This window comes from Sinocyclocheilus anshuiensis, unplaced genomic scaffold, assembly GCF_001515605.1.
Source record: "Sinocyclocheilus anshuiensis isolate Anshui unplaced genomic scaffold, SAMN03320099.WGS_v1.1 scaffold122, whole genome shotgun sequence".
Lineage (NCBI taxonomy): Eukaryota > Metazoa > Chordata > Actinopteri > Cypriniformes > Cyprinidae > Sinocyclocheilus > Sinocyclocheilus anshuiensis.
Genome location: NW_015544153.1, coordinates 1,933,282 through 1,945,143, shown reverse-complemented (window position 1 = coordinate 1,945,143; position 11,862 = coordinate 1,933,282). Strand labels below are relative to the sequence as shown.

The 11,862-nt window shown below is 41.0% G+C and overlaps 1 pseudogene; it reads left to right on the top strand.

Annotated features, from left to right (window-relative positions):
* The window catches only part of LOC107695224 (uncharacterized), a 13,329-nt pseudogene extending 9,065 nt beyond the window's left edge, over positions 1-4,264 (top strand).
* The last annotated feature ends 7,598 nt before the right edge of the window (positions 4,265-11,862 follow it).

Here is an 11,862-nt window from a genome sequence, read left to right as displayed (position 1 = left end):
AACAACCACCGCCCCCCCCGCCACCCCCCCAGCAGACCCCCAAACTGCAGCATCTCCCAGCCAAAACAATGCTGATTCCCGGGGAGAGCCTGTACGAGAGCATCCCTGACCTGAAGCAGGGCTCGGCCACCTCCAGCACAACCACCATCTTTACTTTTAATGATGGCATGGAGATGTATGTCACTGGCTTGTAGGGTGTGCTCTGGGGAAGGGAACTTTCCGCTCTGGGGCTTGAATCTTGAATAGGGACACGTGTGCGTGTTGTAACCCAATGGGATACACGCATTGCACCACTGCTATATATTTTACATGGGTTCCAAGTATTAGTTGAGCATTAATTGAGTTTTGTAAGTCTAGTTAACGGTCAGTATTCTCGCAGCACAACAACGACAGAATGCTTACGTGAAAATCCAAACAAAATGATTTCGATTAGTTACACGCCTCTATCACGAAGAAAAATAGTCACCAGCCACGACATATCACAACAGACACAACATATCATAACCGACAGTAGCATTCCTGTAGAGGAAATTCTTGTTTTTTTGTCATTACATGCTGTAGTTAAGGACAAAGTGACCATCGGAATTGCGGGTCAAACTTGCATTTGATACCTAGAAAATCCCAAAGTAGAAAAACATAGAGCACAAGTCTATTACAAAAGTAACCTGATAAGAAGCACAGTTTAATAGTGTTCCCATGGCCCTCTGAGAAGAAGGAAAAAAATTATTTGGTTAGATGCCCTTAGCAAAGTACCATTCCCTGTTTTTAAACAAAAATTATATGCAGAAAGTGAACATTATTAGAAAGCCAGTCAAAAGCTATTGCCAAGCAAAATATCATATATTGACAAAAAGCCTTTATTTAATCTGTTCATAGAAGAGCCCTATTTTAAAATGGCTAAACGCTAACTATTACCTAAAAGCTTTAGGAAACACATGGCCCTATTTTTGTAATGTCACAGCCTCTATTTATGTAAAAAAAACAAATTCTAATTCAATTGGTCAAACAGATCCTGTACGCCAAGAAAGTATTTTCTTAAGCACAAATATCTCATGCTTTAGCATGTAATCTGTCTGAGACAGTGCACTTATGAAATTGAAGAGTACATTTAAAATCTGTTAAAAGTAATAGATTGTAAATTGCAATTGTCAATAAAGCAAGATCATGGAGAGAATAAGCAAAAGCTCAGGGACAGTGAACAAAAATATTAAATAATTGCACACAAAATGTTATGACCCCCAAATGTCTTTTCATGTTATTTTCTTGTTTTGGTCACACATCAATTCAAACTGTCACATAAGTCACCACAGCACTTCAATGCGGTAAAGTAAGTGTTTTTCTTTGTCAATACTGTTTATGCACTTTGCCTGATTAAAAAGATGCATGCTTTCAAGAAAAAAAATACCCTTGTAAAGGGATAAAAAAAAAGAGAAGAAAGAAAAGTGAAACTAGCACTGTCCTGTGGTATCAGAGAATGGTTTATTTCTTGCTGTTGTCGGTGGATTGTTTGATTTATATGCCTTTTTCTTCATCTGAGAAAGAGCACAAAGTGAAGTGAATCGCTTCAGGACTGGGGAGACCAATGAGGACTCGAGGAGGACTCTCTAAATAAAAAACTGGACAGTTAGGAATATAACACAATTGGTCAGAAGAAATGTATCATAGACAATCCCTTTCCCCCATCATTTCAGAAACAGTCAGGATGTTTCTGTAAATAGTAACAAATAGTCTAATAGTAAATAGACAAATAGTGACAAGCTTCACCAGTGGACAATGTCAAAATATCTATGATATGTGGACTTTGGCCACTGTCTCTTAATGTCTTTGAATCTGATTCTAATGTGATCTGGATTAAATTATCCCAAATGACTGGAGCGCACATAAAGGGGCTCAGGTCAACCAAATATAATCAAGCCGCTTGTCTAAGCCCTCGTTGCTATCAAACATTGGTGCAATGTTGTAAATATGTTACAAGAAGAATTACAGAAGAAAATGCATAAAAGGGGGGAGGGAATTTGCTCTTGGTGTTCCTGAAAGTATTTGTTTCTTTCCGGTTGTCCTTTTGGAATGATTTTTCTCTGGTGAAAAATTATCTCAGCAGTATCTCTGTGAGTTTTGATTATGTGCTTTGGGATTTTTTGTTTTCCACATAATTTTAGCTATACTGTGTATCTCAAAGATCATTTGAGTTTAGTGTGGCAGCTAATGTTGTGCGTTTGCTTATCAAACAACAGGGTGGTGTGTATTAAAGCTGTGTAATTAATTACTAATGTGCAAAAGATTGTAATGTTTTTATATCAAAATGACTATTCATAAAATGTCGGGTCAAGTTTATACTTTTTTAAATAAAGTAGCACTTCAAAAAACACAAAGCATATAGCATTTACATAGTGTTTTCTCACAATAAGCCATCTATTAATTTTCTAAAGAGACAATACCACTAAGTGCTAAGACAGTATGATCTCAAGAAAAAATGTAAGAATTTTACATGGTGCCGATTACATATGAATTTGTATAATGTGAAGCGTATGAAAATGTACACTTTTGAAAGAAGTAAACATGAAGATTCACCCCAACCCTACCTTTAAACCTAACTATCAGTGGGATTTAAGCAGGTCTTATGGAAACACAAATGAGATTGTATGAATTCATATGAATTATAGTTTGAAATACTTATGAATTGCTATGAGATTGTGGTGGACGCTTACCGGAACAATTAATTTTTTTGGTAAACACATTTGTAGTGCTAACTACAATTATATGATACTTATAAGTGTGCATTCACATTGGTTGTCAGAGTAACAACACAAACACTATGCACAAGATTTTAGCAATGGATGTTTCTCTAAGGTTTTTCATGAGTGCAGCATCCTCATCTGAAAACATTTGTCGCAGACAATAGCATTAAAAATCAGAAAGGGTGGAATATACTATATTTATTTGCAACTACCACAGTTAAGTGAACCTTGTGATCTGATCACTCATACTGAGAAGCATTAAAATCTAATTTTAATTAGATTTCTGGTGTTTTGCTTTAAATTAAAATTAAATTAAATTAAATTAAAAAATAAAATGTTTCTGTTATCTGTAAGAACGTGCAGATTTGTTTACAGTAAATATTTCTGTCTCTGGGGACAAATGAATGGCAAAAGAGGAACTAAATATTTCTTAGTTCAGTATTAATAAGGATATTTAAAAAGAACTATGGATTTAAACAGCAACAAAGAGATTCACAGACATGAGATCTCACATAGGCAAAAGTCTTGCTTCTCTGACTTACTTAGAAATGAAACAGATGTGTGCCTGTGTTCGATTTGCATTTTGTGATGTCTGTAGGCATCAATGCAAAAGGTTCAGCAAATATTCCAGAGGACATTTCTCATTCTAAATCTGGATGTGATTAGGCTCTGAATAAACCGGCTTTGATTAGTTTATACACTCAGGTAGATGAGTGATTGCATTAGAGTTCTTTGTTTACCCTAATTAGCCATTGAAGCTGCAGTCACATCAGCCTTTCACTGTGGTACATGCTGTTCCTATGACAACTGCCTCACTGTCATGGTATGGTATTTAAGAATTCCCCTCCATTGAGACAAAATCTCATCGCATTTCACAGTAAGATTACATTACAAACAGATGGAGGAGGTCATAGGTTTTTTTTATTTCATTCAAATCCTCTACTAGAACATAATGAACTTGTGTTTGTAAAAATGTAACTTGTTTTCCTACCTCTCTTACTGTGTCCCTGCATGTGTTTTATCTGTGAGAGTGTCACAAGCTTGCATCTGACTTGCTCTGGAAAAAAAAAATAGGTCATCCTTAAAACAAAAAGGGTGCAGTCAACATAGCAACCGTCTGCTGTTTTTTTATTGGCTGACTTGTTTCCATAGTAACAGGTTAACCTTGAGGCTGCAGTCGCAGACCAGTTTGTTGTCTAGGCGAATCCAGCATGTATGAAGAGCTCTGCTATGTCAAGATGTCACCCATGATTTAGATCTCCAGCAACATTGAAGAAAGGGTCTGCATGTTGTAGCAAACTAGTGAGAATACAACACAGTCTCTATAGGAGTCTATACAATGTCAGCATTGTACAGTGCCTTCAAATGTATTCACCCCCTTTGAATTATTCCACATTAAATATTTTCAGGGGAATATATGTAACATAACATGTATTGTACTGCCATTTCAAAATGTGGAGAGAAGTAAAATTTTTAATGCAGTGTTTCCAAACTTTTCTGTCTTAGGTACTCCCAGAGCCCCATAAGGATCAAGTGCTGTTCTTCTTTAAAGAAACATGACACTATTTTTGAAAATAGGCTCATTTTCCAACTCCCCTAGAGTTAAACAGTGAACTTTGCTGCCGTACCATGGGTGCAGCAGGCGCAATGATATTACGCGGGTCTGGCGGTAGCACTTTTAGCTGTAGCTTAGCATAGATCATTGAATCTGATTAGACCGTTAGCATCTCGCTCAAAAATGACCAAAGAGTTTCGATATTTTTCCTATTTAAAACTTGACTCTTCTGTAGTTACATTGTGTACTAAGACCGACGGAAAATGAAATGTTGCGATTTTCTAGGCCGATATGGCTAGGAACTATACTCTCATTCCAGTGTAATAATCAAGGAACTTTGCTGCCGTACCATGGGTGCAGCAGGCGCAATGATATTACGCAGTGCCTAAAAATAGTAGTCAACTTTGAAATAGGAAAAATATCGAAACTCTTTGGTCATTTTTGAGCGAGATGCTAACGGTCAAATCAGATTCAATTATCTATGCTAAGCTGAAGCTAAAAGTGCTAACGCCAGACACGGAGATCGGCTGAATGGATTCGAAAACGGTAAAACTCAACTGTTTAACTCTAGGGAAGTTGGAAAATGAGCCTATTTTCAAAAATAGTGGCGTGTTCCTTTAACATTAAACCATAAAAAATAAAGAGAAATTACCCTGTGTGAATTACCTGAATCTGTGTGGATGTCAACAGTGTCACTAATAGCTTAGTTGTAAGTTTAAACTTTTCAACAACAGTGGTGTTACTACTAGTTTTCCAGTTGCTAGCTATTTTATCGAAAAAAAAAGATCAATTCGCGGATCAGCGCTGACAACATGTATGTGCATGTCTAATGTGCATGTGTATGTTCTATTTTGAATGATCTCTTCCGTTGTGTTAACATGCTATGGGGTAACTCCTGTTTACTCTGTTACTGAAGCCTGATTTGATCACGTTTGTGTAGCTGCACGAACCAATGGTGCTTCAACCCTCCAAAAGGGGTGGAGCCAACTGCTATACAAGTCAGCTCTGAGTGCCATTTTGTCAGAATTTTCTCCTTTAGTGACAAAGATCATCTTCTTGCTGGCGCTGCAAGCAAGAAGCCGAAGAAAAGAAAGAAGCTTAGCCTCCTGCTCACCACTGTGACGCACGACGCCTTCCCCTGCGGCCATCCGGCTTTTAAAAGAGCATATTTTCTGAGCAAATTTCCACTGCAACGTTGTTGCAAATGTCGCACAGTGAGTGTGGCTCATGCATGGAACCCCTGCACGATGCAGATGGGCATGGAGAGTGTGTCTCCGAGGCTCACAGAATGTTCTCACTGTGAAAACATGAGTCTCGCCCTTCTCTGCTCGCGGATTGGCTTCTTCCACAAAGGTGATCCTACCCGGCCTGCGACCAGCTAGCTGAGGATCTCAGCCTGGCTTGGTTGGCCTCCTTGATGAGTGGTTCCTGAAAGGGCACTGTCAACAATCCGCCCACCAGCGGCCCGCCCCGTTCCTTATTGCAGTTCATGAGGAACCGCCCCCTACTCGGCACGTGTTAATCCCTCCAATTCTGCCTCTCTCACCATTGTTGACGGCGCTGAAGAATGAGGTTACAGCAAGCTCCCCTCTCTGGAAGAAGCAGTCGCTGCACAACTGTGCCCTCCATCGGCCCTGGGGTTAAAAGCCCATGCAGCACATCCATCTAAGCCCTGCAGGACTACCTCAGCCCTAGCAAACAGGACTTATATAGTTGGGGAAGTCGTGGCCTTAGAGAGTCGGACTCGTAACCCAAAGGTTGCGGGTTCGAATCTCGTACCGGCAGGGATTGTAGGTGGGGGGAGTGAATGTACAGCGCTCTCTTCCACCTTCAATACCACGACTGAGGTGCCCTTGAGCAAGGCACCGAACCCCCAACTGCTCCCCGGGCGCCGCAGCATAAATGGCTGCCCACTGCTCCAGGTGTGTGTTCACGGTGTGTGTGTTCACTGCTGTGTGTGTGCACTTAGGATGGGTTAAATGCAGAGCACTAATTCCAAGTATGGGTCACCATACTTGGCCACATATCACATGTCACGTCACTTATTCGGCGGCTGGCCAGGCTGGCCAGGCTGACTCAGCGCTTCACACGATGGCAGTGCTCCAAGTGTTCCAGGTCAAGCTTCACCGCAACATGGACGAGTCTGGCCAAAGTTCTGATGCCTTCAGAGAGCTGTGCACAGCAACTGGCACAGCACAGGCGATTGACAAGGCCATGGCCAACTTGGTGGTGCTGGACCTTTGGCTGAATCTAACTCACCAGAGACTTGCCAGTCTCTTCCAAAGGAAGGCCCTGCTGTGGATGGGTTTGCAGGGTGGTTTACAGCGGCATAGAAGTCACTGCAGGCAATGTGTCACTTCCTGCCAAAGTGGTCCAGTGTGGCAGCTGTTTCAAGTTGCCAGAAGGCTCCATCCGCTCAGTGCGGATCCGCTCAGCAGCCTGCCAAGCCAGTGCCGCCTCATCCCCAGCCTAAGTCTGTGCCTGGGCTTCAGCAGCGCCACTGGACAGCGAAACGCTACCTGTTTCCTAGGTGTCAAGGTCCCCGCCTCAGAGAGACGCTGGACCCTGAGCCTCAGAAGCCATCCTAATCCAAATGCAATCACTTGCACTTCACTTGCCATCTGCCTTAGAAAGCTATCCTGGATGTGTCAAATTAGGTTCTAAACATCATAGAACAAGGTTACTCGTTACCTTGTTCGTATAGTTTGTATTTTTTTTTTATTTATGTATAGGTAAACATTTATATATAGTATATTCATAGTCAAAATCTGTCAGTAGGTTAGTTGTGTATAGCTACAGTGTTTTTGTGAAGCATTCGTATAGTTTGTATTTTTTTTTTATTTATGTATAGGTAAACATTTATATATATAGTATATTTATAGTCAAAATCAGTCAGTAGGCTAGTTGTGTATAGGTTTTACTGTTTTACTTCATTGTTGTATGCCTGTATTTATGTAGCACCGTGGTCCTGTGAGGCATGACATTTCGTTCCACTGTATGTCCCCACATGTAGCAGAATGACAATAAAGCTCAACTTGAACTTCAACTTGAACTCAATTCAGTTTGCTCACAGGCTGCCTCGCTTCAGAGGTATTATTCAAACTTCGGCACAAACACTGTGCAAACACTGCTTGCACACAGTGCAAACACTGCTTGCAAAGGGAGCCATAGAAATGGTTCCTTTAGCGAACAGTGAGTCGGCCTTTTGCAGCCGCTACGTCCTTGTGGTGAAAAAGCTCAGGCCCATTCTAGATCTCAGTCATCTGAATCGCTCGCTCATGAGACGGCCGTTCAAGATGCTGACTTTGAAACAGATCCCCTCGTAAGTATGCCCCAGGGACCGTGTTTTGTCAGTGGATCTGAAAGATACTTACTTTCACATCCAGATAGCCCCCATCACAGTCCTGCCAATCGGACTGTCTCTGGCCCCATGCACTTTTACGAAGCATGTAGACGCGTCTCTCTCCCCCCTGAGACAGATGGGAATCCGCATCTTGAATTACCTTGGGTTAAAAATCTATTTAACCAAGAGCTCTTTGTCTCCCAGCCAGCGAGTAGTCTTTCTGGGGACAGTTATCGATTCTGCCCAGATACAGGCATGGATTATGCCGGAACACTCCCTGATAGTTCAGCAGCTAGCAATCAAGCTGGGGACTTCACATCCCCTCAGGGCTTTCCAGAGGATGCTCGGCCTCATGTTGGCAGCTTCCTCTGTGATTCCTCTGGGCCTGCTTCACATGTGGCCCCTCCAGTATTGGCTCAAAGCCCATGTCCCGTCCCACGCTTGGTGGCTGGGATGTTTTCATCTCAGGGTAACCCACCGCTGTATCAGAGCTGTGGCCCCTTGGAAAAGTCCTCGCCTGTTTCAATTTAGGCGTCCCACTGGAACTGGCCTCCAGGAGGAAGGTGGTGATGACAGATGCCTCCAACTCCGGTTGGGGAGCTCTGTATGAGGGCAGACCAGCATTCAGCTCCTGGTCAAACCTGGAGCAACGCTTACACATCAACTGCCTCGAGATGATGGTGGTTTTTCTAGCCCTAAAAACCTTCCTGCCGGCCTTAAAGGGGCACCACGTCCTGGTCCGTTCGGACAGCATGGCGGTGGTAGCCTTTATAAATCATCTAGACAGTCTCAGTTCATGCTCCCTCTACAGGTTGGCTCGATGCCTCCTTTTATGGACACAGGGCAAACTCATCTCGCTGAGAGCAGTTCATGTGCCGGGCAGACTGAACCAGGGAGCAGACATGCTGTCCAGAGGCAATGTAGCTTGACTTGCGGCCCCTGTCACTTAAGACCGCCCTCCTTCTGGCTTTAGCGTCAGTCAAGTGAGTGGGTGACTTGCAAGCACTGTCAGTCAGTGCTTCATGTCTTGAGTTTGGGCCTAACAACTGTAGAGTCGTCCTCAAGCCAAGACATGGCTACGTGCCAAAAGTGCTCTCCACTCCATTTAGAGCACAAGTCATCACCCTTCTAGCACTCCCCAATTAAGAAGGTGAGCAGGGTCCTAATCCACTCTGCCCAGTTCGGGCCCTTAAGAGTGTATGTTGAGTGCTCTGGCCAGTTTTGGCACTCATAGCAGCTCTTTGTATGCTTCGGAGGCCACTCTAAAGGGCTGCCAGTCACGAAGCAGAGACTATCTCACTGGATAGTGGATGCTATAGCCCTGGCTTACACCTCAGTGGGCTTACAGTGTCCTCCTCCTGGGCTTGGTCCAGCGGAATTTCTATTGGTCACTGTCTACCTTCACCAGATTTTATAACTTGTCCGCTTAATCTACCTGACGGACGATTTGGGATGAGATTCATTCAGAATGAATCTGCTGCGTGGTTCAGAGGTTATGCGTACATATGAACCGGCGGGACATAAGCTAAAATGCACTTGCTGCACGTCGCATAAAAGGTTCAAAAAATGTCAATATGTGGGAGTAAGAGAAGAGCAGACATATGGATAAATCTGACGATGCAAGAGAGAGCTCAATTCGGTCCGGTTTTCTGAGCGCAGACACTATACACACAAAGCGCGTCTCACAGCGTGCGAGTGCTCTTTCAAGTCGCATGAACGGAGAATTACACACAAAATTATGTCAAATTGTCCGTTTTGATGAGTATTCACGTACACACAGATGATTACGTCTTAAGTGAACGTAAACAGTAGGAAGAACGTGTATCAGTACATTGCATCCATTGCAGCCGTGCATTCAGTTTTAAAGGGACAGCAGCCTAATTTAGTTGCTATTGTCCGAGTCATTGATGTTAATCAAGCAACAACAGAAATACAGAAAATCACACACTGCTCTTGACTGAAAAACTTTAGTAGCCTTAAAGATTAATCTAAATTTATTTATAGAAATAAATATGTCTGCTTGAAAGAATGAAGAATATGGTAAACAAGTTGCTATAAAGAATGCATAATTAGCTTATATAACCATTGGTATTTAATTAAAAAGAAGACCATGTTCTTGTTCTTTATGAGAAGTGGTTTTATTTCATTTTAACATAAAGGCATGTTGTGTGTCACAGCAGGTAAATCGGTGTCTATCAGGATAAAACCTTAATATCAAACCTATATAATGAGTTTGGAAATTGTAGAGAAATGCTTAATAAATGCATTACACTAACTAAACCCATTAGATTTTAGCCGACTAAAATCTTATGATATTTAGTCGACTAAAACTAGACTAAAACTAAAAACAATTCAGATGACTAAAATATGATGAAATTCAGATGACTAAAATATGACTGAAACTAAATGGCATTTTAGTCAAAAGACTATGAATAAAACTAAATCAAAATTTGCTGTCAAAATTAACACTGTTCAGTATCAGAGTAAACAGGAGTTTCCCCAAAACGTGTTAAGGCAATGCTCGTTCCCTTATCTCAGGGAACCGAGGTTACATAGTAACCGGAGCGTTTTCCATCTGAGGGTGTGTCTATATGTGGGTGCGTGCACAGAAAAAAGCATGTTTTCTATAGGTAATAAAAGGCAATGTAGTTGGAAAACACAGAAATTGTCTTTTATCCTTTTGTTTGTCATATTTGTTTCCTTGATCAGTGTCTGTGGGTTTCCATCTGCTGTTGTAGGCCATAAGGACCTTTGAAATAACTGAAATAGTTTGGTGAAGTGATACTGAACTGTAATGTGGTCAACAGACCTGGAACTACTTCATAGCTGTGGGTTTACTGGAAAATAAAGTTGCTGATTTTTTCCCTAAATGCAGATGGTCAGATTCTGGCCATTCTCAAGCCAAATAGGTCATATCTGTGAAATGCTTAAGAGATGATGATGTCTGGTTAATTTCATCCAAGCATTCAAGGTTAATTCTTTAGTAGCTGCCCTTTGTTTCCAGTTGACTAATTTGGTAAAAACAGACTGATCTTAAAAAAGACTTGTTTATGCCAAGTTTTCTCCATTTTGTAGAAATAGATGCCACCTCCATCTTTTCTAACATTTTATGGCATTTTTTTCTTTAACAACTTCTAACTTCTAACTATCTCTACACTTTTCCTGTACTTGGTTATTCATTATTCAATTCCAACCGATTTTTTTCAATTCATTAATTATCTTTTATTAAGATTGTAGAAACAGTTTGGGTTTATTGTCTCTAAACTCTTAAGTGAACAACAAATGTTTCCCAAATGCATTTTAGTTCCATAGTTGCATTTTGAATGTCCTTACTGAACATGCAAAATCACAATGAGACAGGAGGAGTGAAGTACTGCCCCCTGTTGTTAATGTTGCAGCAGCACATGTGAAAAAAACTTCCACCCTGCTCCCTCTGAGCTACCTCAAGAATGATCAAATAGAAATTGAAATTGTAGAGTTTGTTAAATTGAGGGAAATAAACAATGCATTTAAATGATTGAGGCATTATCAAGTGTTTTCCAAAAATTATTTTCTGTTGAATGTGTAAAACCAATAAACAGCCAAAGGGGTCCAGCCATTCATTCATTTGTATATTTATACAAATTAATTCTTATTAATGTATAAAAGTGTCCAGTTTGAACATTTTGAACTATTGTGACAGTGTTTAAGGAACAAACAGTCCTCTAAAATATTAATAAAACATTTTACTGTTTTAGATCCTATCATGAACATACGGTCATAAAATGAAGTGCTACAAAATACTGCGCCTCATGAGTGTGCTGGCAAATCTATTTTTGTTCCTGGCTGGTTTTATAAAATTACAGTAAGTGTTGATCCTCGCTAGTCACAACTGCTTGAATTGCTTGAACAAAGTGTCAAACCTCTGATGAGCAGCTATGTGGTTTTTGATGTTCTTTCATGATGAAGCACCATCTGTCCCACAGTAACGGTCACCAAAGTCCCCTTCAAGGACAGCAAATATACAGCCACAAGATTTCAGTACATAGTTTAGTTTTTTTCTTTATTATATTTAGGTACACTACCCTTTAAGAATCTGGGTCAGTAAGAATTTTTGGTAGTGCTGCGGGCGGTATACCGGTTCATACCGAATACTGGTGTTTATTTTTGTTATGATATGAATTTTTAAAATACTGCAATACCGGTGTATGTCGCTTAAACAACGTTCGGAACGCGACACTGTTTGA